The sequence below is a fragment of the Leptidea sinapis genome, chromosome 6, assembly GCF_905404315.1.
Source record: "Leptidea sinapis chromosome 6, ilLepSina1.1, whole genome shotgun sequence".
Classification (NCBI taxonomy): domain Eukaryota; kingdom Metazoa; phylum Arthropoda; class Insecta; order Lepidoptera; family Pieridae; genus Leptidea; species Leptidea sinapis.
The window spans coordinates 6,687,426-6,701,424 of NC_066270.1; positions in this window are offsets into that span (position 1 = coordinate 6,687,426).

Below are 13,999 nucleotides of genomic sequence, written 5' to 3' on the forward strand. Positions count from 1 at the left end.
AAGATTCTCGAGGGTGTAGAGATTGATTTGGAGATAATTTTTCAAATCCAAAATGGCTGCCGTGCAAGATTATGATCACAAAAATATGGGTGTCGTATCCGAGGTTCTTGAGAGTGCATAGAACGATTTTGTGATCATTTTTGAAATCCAAGATGGCCGCCGCTCAAAATTATGTTTTCAGCTATATGGATATCGTGTCCGAGGTTCTCGAGGGTGCAGAAAACAATTTTGGGATCATTTTTAAATCCGAGATGGCCGCCGCTCAAAAGTATGATAACTAGATTATGGGTTTCGTTTCCTAGGTTCTCGAGGATGCAGAGAACGATTTTGTGATCAGTTTTCAAATACAAGATGGCCGACGCTCAAAAGTACTTAAACTACATTATGGGTATCGTATCCGAGGTTCTCGAGGGTTCTGAGAACGATTTTGTAATCATTTTTCTCATCCATGATAGCCGTCGCTCAAAATTATGATATTAGCGATATGGATATCGTTTCCGAGATTCTCGAGGGTGTAGAGAACGATTTGGAGATAATTTTTCAAATCCAAGATGGCCGTCGCTCAAAATTATGATATTAGCGATATGGATATCGTTTCCGAGTTTTCGAGGGTGCTGAGAACGATTTTGTGATCATTTTTCAAATCCAAAACGGCCGCCGTGCAAGATAATGATCACAAAAATATGGGTATCGTATCCGAGGATCTCAAAGGGTGCTGAAAACGATTTTGTGATCATTTTTGAAATCCAAGATGGCCGTCGATCAAAATTATGATATTAGCGATATGCATATCGTTTCCGAGATTCTCGAGGGTGTAGAGAACGATATGGAGATAATTTTTCAAATCCAAGATGGCCGCCTCTCAAAAAAATGATAACTACATTATGGGTATCGTATCCGAGTTTTTCGAGGGTGCTGAGAACAATTTTGTGATCATTTTTCAAATCCAAGATGGCCGCCGCACTAAATTATGTTTTCAGCAATATGGATATCGTGTCCGAGGTTCTAGAGGGTGCAGAAAACAATTTGGGGATCATTTTTAAATCCGAGATGGCCGCCGCTCAAAAGTATGGTAACTAGATTATGGATATCGTATCCTAGGTTCTCGAGGGTGCAGCGAACGATTTTGTGATCAGTTTTCAAATCCAAGATGGCCGCCTCTCAAAAGTATGATAACTACATTATGGGTATCGTATCCGAGGTTCTCGAGGGTGCTGAGAACAATTTGGTGATTATTTTTTAAATCCAAGATGGCCGCCGCACAAAATTATGATTTTAGCAATATGGATATCGTGTCCGAGGTTCTCGAGGGTGCAGAGAAGAATTCTGCGATCATTTTAGAAATCCAAGAGGGCTGCCGCAAACCATAATGTTTTCAGCAATATGGATATCATGTCCGAGGTTCTCGAAGGTGCAGAAAACATTTTGGGATAATTTTTAAATCCGAGATGGCCGCCGCTCAAAAGAATGATAACTAGATTATGGGTATCGTATCTGAGTTTTTCGAGGGTGCAGAGTACGATTTTGTGATCAGTATTCAAATCCAAGATGGCCGCCGCTCAAAAGTATGATAACTACGTTATGGGTATCGTATCCGAGGTTCTCGAGGGTGTAGAGAACGAATTGGAGATAATGTTTCAAATCCAAGATGGCCGTCGCTCAAAAAAATGATAACTACATTGTGGGTATCGTATCCGAGTTTTTCGAGGGTGCTGAGAACGATTTTGTGATCATTTTTCAAATCCAAAATGGCCGCCGTGCAAGATTAAGATCACAAAAATATGGGTATCGTATCCGAGGTTCTCGAGAGTGCACAGAACGATTTTGTGATCATTTTAGAAATCCAAGATGGCCACCGCTCAAAATTATGATAACTACATTATGGGTATCGTATCCGAGTTTTTCGAGGGTGCTGAGAACAATTTGGTGATTATTTTTTAAATCGAAGATGGCCGCCGCACAAAATTTATGATTTAAGCAATATGGATATCGTGTCCGAAGTTCTCGAGGGTGCAGAGAAGAATTCTGCGATCATTTTAGAAATCCAAGAGGGCTGCCGCAAACCATTATGTCTTCAGCAATATGGATATCGTGTCCGAGGTTCTCGAAGGTGCAGAAAACATTTTGGGATAATTTTTAAATCCGAGATGGCCGCCGCTCAAAAGTATGATAACTAGATTATGGGTATCGTATCCGAGTTTTTCGAGGGTGCAGAGAACGATTTTGTGATCAGTATTCAAATCCAAGATGGCCGCCGCTCAAAAGTATGATAACTACATTATGGGTATCGTATTCGAGGTTCTCGAGGGTGTAGAGAACGAATTGGAGATAATTTTTCAAATCCAAGATGGCCGTCGCTCAAAAAAATGATAACTACATTGTGGGTATCGTATCCGAGTTTTTCGAGGGTGCTGAGAACGATTTTGTGATCATTTTTCAAATCCAAAATGGCCGCCGTGCAAGATTATGATCACAAAAATATGGATATCGTATCCGAGGTTCTCGAGAGTGCACAGAACGATTTTGTGATCATTTTAGAAATCCAAGATGGCCACCGCTCAAAATTATGATAACTACATTATGGGTATCTTATCCAAGATTCTCGAGGGGGTAGAGATTGATTTGGAGATAATTTTTCAAATCCAAAATGGCTGCCGTGCAAGATTATGATCACAAAAATATGGGTGTCGTATCCGAGGTTCTTGAGAGTGCATAGAACGATTTTGTGATCATTTTTTAAATCCAAGATGGCCGCCGCTCAAAATTACGTTTTCAGCTATATGGATATTGTGTCCGAGGTTCTCGAGGGTGCAGAAAACAATTTTGGGATCATTTTTAAATCCTAGATGGCCGCCACTCAAAAGTATGAATACAAGATTTTGGGTATCGTATCCTAGGTTCTCGAGGGTGCAGAGAACGATTTTGTGATCAGTTTTCAAATACAAGATGGCCGACGCTCAAAAGTATTTTAACTACATTATGGGTATCGTATCCGAGGTTCTCGAGGGTGCTGAGAACGATTTTGTAATCATTTTTCTCATCCAAGATGGCCGCCGCACAAAATTATGATTTCAGCAATATGGATATCGTACCCGAGGTTCTCGAGGGTGCAGAAAACGATTTTGTGATCAGTTTTCAAATCCAAGATGGCCGCCGCTCAAAAGTATGATAACTACATTATGGGTATCGTATCCGAGTTTTTCGAGGGTGCTGATTACGACTTTGTGATTATTTTTCAAATACAAGATGGCCGCCGTGCAAGATTATGATCACAAAAATATGGGTATCGTATCCGAGGTTCTCGAGGGTGCTGAGAACGATTTGTTGATCATTTTTCTAATCCAAGATGGCCGCCGCACTAAATTATGTTTTCAGCAATATGGATATCTTGTCCGAGGTTCTCGAGGGTGCAGAAAAGAATTTGGGGATCATTTTTAAATCCGAGATGGCCGCCGCTCAAATGTATGATAACTAGATTATGGATATCGTATCCTAGGTTCTCGAGGGTGCAGAGAACGATTTTGTGATCAGTTTTCAAATCCAAGATGGCCGCCGCTCAAAAGAATGATAACTACTTTATGGGTATCGTATTCGAGGTTCTCGAGGGTGCTGAGAACGATTTGGTGATTATTTTTCAAATCCAAGATGGCCGCCGCACAAAATTATGATTTTACCAATATGGATATCGTGTGCGTGGGTCTCGAGGGTGCAGAGAACAATTCTTCGATCATTTTAGAAATCCAAAAGGGCTGCCGCAAACCATTATGTTTTCAGCAATATGGATATCGTGTCCGAGGTTCTCGAGGGTGCAGAAAACAATTTTGGGATAATTTTTAAATCCGAGATGGCCGCCGCTCAAAAGTATGATAACTAGATTATGGGTATCGTATCCGAGTTTTTCGAGGGTGCAGAGAACGATTTTGTGATCAGTATTCAAATCCAAGATGGCCGCCGCTCAAAAGTATGATAACTACATTATGGGTATCGTATCCGAGTTTTTCGAGTGTGCTGAGAACGATTTTGTGATCATTTTTCAAATCCAAAATGGCCGCCGTGCAAGATTAAGATCACAAAAATATGGGTATCGTATCCGAGGTTCTCGAGAGTGCACAGAACGATTTTGTGATAATTTTAGAAATCCAAGATGGCCACCGCTCAAAATTATGATAACTACATTATGGGTATCGTATCCGAGTTTTTCGAGGGTGCTGAGAACAATTTGGTGATTATTTTTTAAATCCAAGATGGCCGCCGCACAAAATTTATGATTTAAGCAATATGGATATCGTGTCCGAGGTTCTCGAGGGTGCAGAGAAGAATTCTGCGATCATTTTAGAAATCCAAGAGGGCTGCCGCAAACCATAATGTCTTCAGCAATATGGATATCGTGTCCGAGGTTCTCGAATGTGCAGAAAATATTTTGGGATAATTTTTAAATCCGAGATGGCCGCCGCTCAAAAGTATGATAACTAGATTATGGGTATCGTATCCGAGTTTTTCGAGGGTGCAGAGAACGATTTTGTGATCAGTATTCAAATCCAAGATGGCCGCCGCTCAAAAGTATGATAACTACATTATGGGTATCGTATTCGAGGTTCTGGAGGGTGTAGAGAACGAATTGGAGATAATTTTTCAAATCCAAGATGGCCGTCGCTCAAAAAAATGATAACTACATTGTGGGTATCGTATCCGAGTTTTTCGAGGGTGCTGATAACGACTTTGTGATTATTTTTCAAATACAAGATGGCCGCCGTGCAAGATTATGATCACAAAAATATGGGTATCGTATCCGAGGTTCTCGAGAGTGCACAGAACGATTTTGTGATCATTTTAGAAATCCAAGATGGCCACCGCTCAAAATTATGATAACTACATTATGGGTATCTTATCCAAGATTCTCGAGGGGGTAGAGATTGATTTGGAGATAATTTTTCAAATCCAAAATGGCTGCCGTGCAAGATTATGATCACAAAAATATGGGTGTCGTATCCGAGGTTCTTGAGAGTGCATAGAACGATTTTGTGATCATTTTTTAAATCCAAGATGGCCGCCGCTCAAAATTACGTTTTCAGCTATATGGATATTGTGTCCGAGGTTCTCGAGGGTGCAGAAAACAATTTTGGGATCATTTTTAAATCCGAGATGGCCGCCACTCAAAAGTATGAATACAAGATTTTGGGTATCGTATCCTAGGTTCTCGAGGGTGCAGAGAACGATTTTGTGATCAGTTTTCTAATACAAGATGGCCGACGCTCAAAAGTATTTTAACTACATTATGGGTATCGTATCCGAGGTTCTCGAGGGTGCTGAGAACGATTTTGTAATCATTTTTGAAATACAAGATTGCCGCCGTGCAAGATTATGATCACAAAAATATGGGTGTCGTATCCGAGGTTCTTGAGAGTGCATAGAACGATTTTGTGATCATTTTTGAAATCCAAGATGGCCGCCGCTCAAAATTATGTTTTCAGCTATATGGATATCGTGTCCGAGGTTCTCGAGGGTGCAGAAAACAATTTTGGGATCATTTTTAAATCCGAGATGGCCGCCGCTCAAAAGTATGATAACTAGATTATGGGTTTCGTTTCCTAGGTTCTCGAGAGTGCACAGAACGATTTTGTGATCATTTTAGAAATCCAAGATGGCCACCGCTCAAAATTATGATAACTACATTATGGGTATCTTATCCAAGATTCTCGAGGGTGTAGAGATTGATTTGGAGATAATTTTTCAAATCCAAAATGGCTGCCGTGCAAGATTATGATCACAAAAATATGGGTGTCGTATCCGAGGTTCTTGAGAGTGCATAGAACGATTTTGTGATCATTTTTGAAATCCAAGATGGCCGCCGCTCAAAATTATGTTTTCAGCTATATGGATATCGTGTCCGAGGTTCTCGAGGGTGCAGAAAACAATTTTGGGATCATTTTTAAATCCGAGATGGCCGCCGCTCAAAAGTATGATAACTAGATTATGGGTTTCGTTTCCTAGGTTCTCGAGGATGCAGAGAACGATTTTGTGATCAGTTTTCAAATACAAGATGGCCGACGCTCAAAAGTACTTAAACTACATTATGGGTATCGTATCCGAGGTTCTCGAGGGTTCTGAGAACGATTTTGTAATCATTTTTCTCATCCATGATAGCCGTCGCTCAAAATTATGATATTAGCGATATGGATATCGTTTCCGAGATTCTCGAGGGTGTAGAGAACGATTTGGAGATAATTTTTCAAATCCAAGATGGCCGTCGCTCAAAATTATGATATTAGCGATATGGATATCGTTTCCGAGTTTTCGAGGGTGCTGAGAACGATTTTGTGATCATTTTTCAAATCCAAAACGGCCGCCGTGCAAGATAATGATCACAAAAATATGGGTATCGTATCCGAGGATCTCAAAGGGTGCTGAAAACGATTTTGTGATCATTTTTGAAATCCAAGATGGCCGTCGATCAAAATTATGATATTAGCGATATGCATATCGTTTCCGAGATTCTCGAGGGTGTAGAGAACGATATGGAGATAATTTTTCAAATCCAAGATGGCCGCCTCTCAAAAAAATGATAACTACATTATGGGTATCGTATCCGAGTTTTTCGAGGGTGCTGAGAACAATTTTGTGATCATTTTTCAAATCCAAGATGGCCGCCGCACTAAATTATGTTTTCAGCAATATGGATATCGTGTCCGAGGTTCTAGAGGGTGCAGAAAACAATTTGGGGATCATTTTTAAATCCGAGATGGCCGCCGCTCAAAAGTATGGTAACTAGATTATGGATATCGTATCCTAGGTTCTCGAGGGTGCAGCGAACGATTTTGTGATCAGTTTTCAAATCCAAGATGGCCGCCTCTCAAAAGTATGATAACTACATTATGGGTATCGTATCCGAGGTTCTCGAGGGTGCTGAGAACAATTTGGTGATTATTTTTTAAATCCAAGATGGCCGCCGCACAAAATTATGATTTTAGCAATATGGATATCGTGTCCGAGGTTCTCGAGGGTGCAGAGAAGAATTCTGCGATCATTTTAGAAATCCAAGAGGGCTGCCGCAAACCATAATGTTTTCAGCAATATGGATATCATGTCCGAGGTTCTCGAAGGTGCAGAAAACATTTTGGGATAATTTTTAAATCCGAGATGGCCGCCGCTCAAAAGAATGATAACTAGATTATGGGTATCGTATCTGAGTTTTTCGAGGGTGCAGAGTACGATTTTGTGATCAGTATTCAAATCCAAGATGGCCGCCGCTCAAAAGTATGATAACTACGTTATGGGTATCGTATCCGAGGTTCTCGAGGGTGTAGAGAACGAATTGGAGATAATGTTTCAAATCCAAGATGGCCGTCGCTCAAAAAAATGATAACTACATTGTGGGTATCGTATCCGAGTTTTTCGAGGGTGCTGAGAACGATTTTGTGATCATTTTTCAAATCCAAAATGGCCGCCGTGCAAGATTAAGATCACAAAAATATGGGTATCGTATCCGAGGTTCTCGAGAGTGCACAGAACGATTTTGTGATCATTTTAGAAATCCAAGATGGCCACCGCTCAAAATTATGATAACTACATTATGGGTATCGTATCCGAGTTTTTCGAGGGTGCTGAGAACAATTTGGTGATTATTTTTTAAATCGAAGATGGCCGCCGCACAAAATTTATGATTTAAGCAATATGGATATCGTGTCCGAAGTTCTCGAGGGTGCAGAGAAGAATTCTGCGATCATTTTAGAAATCCAAGAGGGCTGCCGCAAACCATTATGTCTTCAGCAATATGGATATCGTGTCCGAGGTTCTCGAAGGTGCAGAAAACATTTTGGGATAATTTTTAAATCCGAGATGGCCGCCGCTCAAAAGTATGATAACTAGATTATGGGTATCGTATCCGAGTTTTTCGAGGGTGCAGAGAACGATTTTGTGATCAGTATTCAAATCCAAGATGGCCGCCGCTCAAAAGTATGATAACTACATTATGGGTATCGTATTCGAGGTTCTCGAGGGTGTAGAGAACGAATTGGAGATAATTTTTCAAATCCAAGATGGCCGTCGCTCAAAAAAATGATAACTACATTGTGGGTATCGTATCCGAGTTTTTCGAGGGTGCTGAGAACGATTTTGTGATCATTTTTCAAATCCAAAATGGCCGCCGTGCAAGATTATGATCACAAAAATATGGATATCGTATCCGAGGTTCTCGAGAGTGCACAGAACGATTTTGTGATCATTTTAGAAATCCAAGATGGCCACCGCTCAAAATTATGATAACTACATTATGGGTATCTTATCCAAGATTCTCGAGGGGGTAGAGATTGATTTGGAGATAATTTTTCAAATCCAAAATGGCTGCCGTGCAAGATTATGATCACAAAAATATGGGTGTCGTATCCGAGGTTCTTGAGAGTGCATAGAACGATTTTGTGATCATTTTTTAAATCCAAGATGGCCGCCGCTCAAAATTACGTTTTCAGCTATATGGATATTGTGTCCGAGGTTCTCGAGGGTGCAGAAAACAATTTTGGGATCATTTTTAAATCCTAGATGGCCGCCACTCAAAAGTATGAATACAAGATTTTGGGTATCGTATCCTAGGTTCTCGAGGGTGCAGAGAACGATTTTGTGATCAGTTTTCAAATACAAGATGGCCGACGCTCAAAAGTATTTTAACTACATTATGGGTATCGTATCCGAGGTTCTCGAGGGTGCTGAGAACGATTTTGTAATCATTTTTCTCATCCAAGATGGCCGCCGCACAAAATTATGATTTCAGCAATATGGATATCGTACCCGAGGTTCTCGAGGGTGCAGAAAACGATTTTGTGATCAGTTTTCAAATCCAAGATGGCCGCCGCTCAAAAGTATGATAACTACATTATGGGTATCGTATCCGAGTTTTTCGAGGGTGCTGATTACGACTTTGTGATTATTTTTCAAATACAAGATGGCCGCCGTGCAAGATTATGATCACAAAAATATGGGTATCGTATCCGAGGTTCTCGAGGGTGCTGAGAACGATTTGTTGATCATTTTTCTAATCCAAGATGGCCGCCGCACTAAATTATGTTTTCAGCAATATGGATATCTTGTCCGAGGTTCTCGAGGGTGCAGAAAAGAATTTGGGGATCATTTTTAAATCCGAGATGGCCGCCGCTCAAATGTATGATAACTAGATTATGGATATCGTATCCTAGGTTCTCGAGGGTGCAGAGAACGATTTTGTGATCAGTTTTCAAATCCAAGATGGCCGCCGCTCAAAAGAATGATAACTACTTTATGGGTATCGTATTCGAGGTTCTCGAGGGTGCTGAGAACGATTTGGTGATTATTTTTCAAATCCAAGATGGCCGCCGCACAAAATTATGATTTTACCAATATGGATATCGTGTGCGTGGGTCTCGAGGGTGCAGAGAACAATTCTTCGATCATTTTAGAAATCCAAAAGGGCTGCCGCAAACCATTATGTTTTCAGCAATATGGATATCGTGTCCGAGGTTCTCGAGGGTGCAGAAAACAATTTTGGGATAATTTTTAAATCCGAGATGGCCGCCGCTCAAAAGTATGATAACTAGATTATGGGTATCGTATCCGAGTTTTTCGAGGGTGCAGAGAACGATTTTGTGATCAGTATTCAAATCCAAGATGGCCGCCGCTCAAAAGTATGATAACTACATTATGGGTATCGTATCCGAGTTTTTCGAGTGTGCTGAGAACGATTTTGTGATCATTTTTCAAATCCAAAATGGCCGCCGTGCAAGATTAAGATCACAAAAATATGGGTATCGTATCCGAGGTTCTCGAGAGTGCACAGAACGATTTTGTGATAATTTTAGAAATCCAAGATGGCCACCGCTCAAAATTATGATAACTACATTATGGGTATCGTATCCGAGTTTTTCGAGGGTGCTGAGAACAATTTGGTGATTATTTTTTAAATCCAAGATGGCCGCCGCACAAAATTTATGATTTAAGCAATATGGATATCGTGTCCGAGGTTCTCGAGGGTGCAGAGAAGAATTCTGCGATCATTTTAGAAATCCAAGAGGGCTGCCGCAAACCATAATGTCTTCAGCAATATGGATATCGTGTCCGAGGTTCTCGAATGTGCAGAAAATATTTTGGGATAATTTTTAAATCCGAGATGGCCGCCGCTCAAAAGTATGATAACTAGATTATGGGTATCGTATCCGAGTTTTTCGAGGGTGCAGAGAACGATTTTGTGATCAGTATTCAAATCCAAGATGGCCGCCGCTCAAAAGTATGATAACTACATTATGGGTATCGTATTCGAGGTTCTGGAGGGTGTAGAGAACGAATTGGAGATAATTTTTCAAATCCAAGATGGCCGTCGCTCAAAAAAATGATAACTACATTGTGGGTATCGTATCCGAGTTTTTCGAGGGTGCTGATAACGACTTTGTGATTATTTTTCAAATACAAGATGGCCGCCGTGCAAGATTATGATCACAAAAATATGGGTATCGTATCCGAGGTTCTCGAGAGTGCACAGAACGATTTTGTGATCATTTTAGAAATCCAAGATGGCCACCGCTCAAAATTATGATAACTACATTATGGGTATCTTATCCAAGATTCTCGAGGGGGTAGAGATTGATTTGGAGATAATTTTTCAAATCCAAAATGGCTGCCGTGCAAGATTATGATCACAAAAATATGGGTGTCGTATCCGAGGTTCTTGAGAGTGCATAGAACGATTTTGTGATCATTTTTTAAATCCAAGATGGCCGCCGCTCAAAATTACGTTTTCAGCTATATGGATATTGTGTCCGAGGTTCTCGAGGGTGCAGAAAACAATTTTGGGATCATTTTTAAATCCGAGATGGCCGCCACTCAAAAGTATGAATACAAGATTTTGGGTATCGTATCCTAGGTTCTCGAGGGTGCAGAGAACGATTTTGTGATCAGTTTTCTAATACAAGATGGCCGACGCTCAAAAGTATTTTAACTACATTATGGGTATCGTATCCGAGGTTCTCGAGGGTGCTGAGAACGATTTTGTAATCATTTTTCTCATCCAAGATGGCCGCCGCACAAAATTATGATTTCAGCAATATGGATATCGTACCCGAGGTTCTCGAGGGTGCAGAAAACGATTTTGTGATCAGTTTTCAAATCCAAGATGGCCGCCGCTCAAAAGTATGATAACTACATTATGGGTATCGTATCCGAGTTTTTCGAGGGTGCTGATAACGACTTTGTGATTATTTTTCAAATACAAGATGGCCGCCGTGCAAGATTATGATCACAAAAATATGGGTATCGTATCCGAGGTTCTCGAGGGTGCTGAGAACGATTTGTTGATCATTTTTCTAATCCAAGATGGCCGCCGCACTAAATTATGTTTTCAGCAATATGGATATCTTGTCCGAGGTTCTCGAGGGTGCAGAAAAGAATTTGGGGATCATTTTTAAATCTGAGATGGCCGCCGCTCAAAAGTATGATAACTAGATTATGGATATCGTATCCTAGGTTCTCGAGGGTGCAGAGAACGATTTTGTGATCAGTTTTCAAATCCAAGATGGCCGCCGCTCAAAAGAATGATAACTACATTATGGGTATCGTATTCGAGGTTCTCGAGGGTGCTAAGAACGATTTGGTGATTATTTTTCAAATCCAAGATGGCCGCCGCACAAAATTTTGATTTTACCAATATGGATATCGTGTGCGTGGGTCTCGAGGGTGCAGAGAACAATTCTTCGATCATTTTAGAAATCCAAAAGGGCTGCCGCAAACCATTATGTTTTCAGCAATATGGATATCGTGTCCGAGGTTCTCGAGGGTGCAGAAAACAATTTTGGGATAATTTTTAAATCCGAGATGGCCGCCGCTCAAAAGTATGATAACTAGATTATGGGTATCGTATCCGAGTTTTTCGAGGGTGCAGAGAACGATTTTGTGATCAGTATTCAAATCCAAGATGGCCGCCGCTCAAAAGTATGATAACTACATTATGGGTATCGTATCCGAGTTTTTCGAGTGTGCTGAGAACGATTTTGTGATCATTTTTCAAATCCAAAATGGCCGGTGTGCAAGATTATGATCACAAAAATATGGGTATCGTATCCGAGGTTCTCGAGAGTGCACAGAACGATTTTGTGATCATTTTAGAAATCCAAGATGGCCGACGCTCAAAAGAATTTTAACTACATTATGGGTATCGTATCCGAGGTTCTCGAGGGTGCTGAGAACGATTTTGTAATCATTTTTCTCATCCACGATGGCCGCCGCACAAAATTATGATTTCAGCAATATGGATATCGTACCCGAGGTTCTCGAGGGTGCAGAAAACGATTTTGTGATCAGTTTTCAAATCCAAGAGGGTTGCCGCAAACCATTATGTTTTCAGCAATATGGATATCGTGTCCGAGGTTCTCGAGGGTGCAGAAAACAATTTTGGGATAATTTTTAAATCCGAGATGGCCGCCACTCAAAAGTATGATAACTAGATTATGGGTATCGTATCCGAATTTTTCGAGGGTGCAGATAACGATTTTGTGATCAGTATTCAAATCCAAGATGGCCGCCGCTCAAAAGTATGATAACTAGATTATGGGTATCGTATCCTAGGTTCTCGAGGGTGCAGAGAACGATTTTGTGATCAGTTTTCAAATACAAAATGGCTGCCGTGCAAGATTATGATCACAAAAATATGGGTGTCGTATCCGAGGTTCTTGAGAGTGCATAGAACGATTTTGTGATCATTTTTTAAATCCAAGATGGCCGCCGCTCAAAATTACGTTTTCAGCTATATGGATATTGTGTCCGAGGTTCTCGAGGGTGCAGAAAACAATTTTGGGATCATTTTTAAATCCGAGATGGCCGCCACTCAAAAGTATGAATAAAAGATTTTGGGTATCGTATCCTAGGTTCTCGAGGGTGCAGAGAACGATTTTGTGATCAGTTTTCTAATACAAGATGGCCGACGCTCAAAAGTATTTTAACTACATTATGGGTATCGTATCCGAGGTTCTCGAGGGTGCTGAGAACGATTTTGTAATCATTTTTCTCATCCAAGATGGCCGCCGCACAAAATTATGATTTCAGCAATATGGATATCGTACCCGAGGTTCTCGAGGGTGCAGAAAACGATTTTGTGATCAGTTTTCAAATCCAAGATGGCCGCCGCTCAAAAGTATGATAACTACATTATGGGTATCGTATCCGAGTTTTTCGAGGGTGCTGATAACGACTTTGTGATTATTTTTCAAATACAAGATGGCCGCCGTGCAAGATTATGATCACAAAAATATGGGTATCGTATCCGAGGTTCTCGAGGGTGCTGAGAACGATTTGTTGATCATTTTTCTAATCCAAGATGGCCGCCGCACTAAATTATGTTTTCAGCAATATGGATATCTTGTCCGAGGTTCTCGAGGGTGCAGAAAAGAATTTGGGGATCATTTTTAAATCCGAGATGGCCGCCGCTCAAAAGTATGATAACTAGATTATGGATATCGTATCCTAGGTTCTCGAGGATGCAGAGAACTATTTTGTGATCAGTTTTCAAATCCAAGATGGCCGCCGCTCAAAAGAATGATAACTACATTATGGGTATCGTATTCGAGGTTCTCGAGGGTGCTGAGAACGATTTGGTGATTATTTTTCAAATCCAAGATGGCCGCCGCACAAAATTTTGATTTTACCAATATGGATATCGTGTGCGTGGGTCTCGAGGGTGCAGAGAACAATTCTTCGATCATTTTAGAAATCCAAAAGGGCTGCCGCAAACCATTATGTTTTCAGCAATATGGATATCGTGTCCGAGGTTCTCGAGTGTGCAGAAAACAATTTTGGGATAATTTTTAAATCCGAGATGGCCGCCGCTCAAAAGTATGATAACTAGATTATGGGTATCGTATCCGAGTTTTTCGAGGGTGCAGAGAACGATTTTGTGATCAGTATTCAAATCCAAGATGGCCGCCGCTCAAAAGTATGATAACTACATTATGGGTATCGTATCCGAGTTTTTCGAGTGTGCTGAGAACGA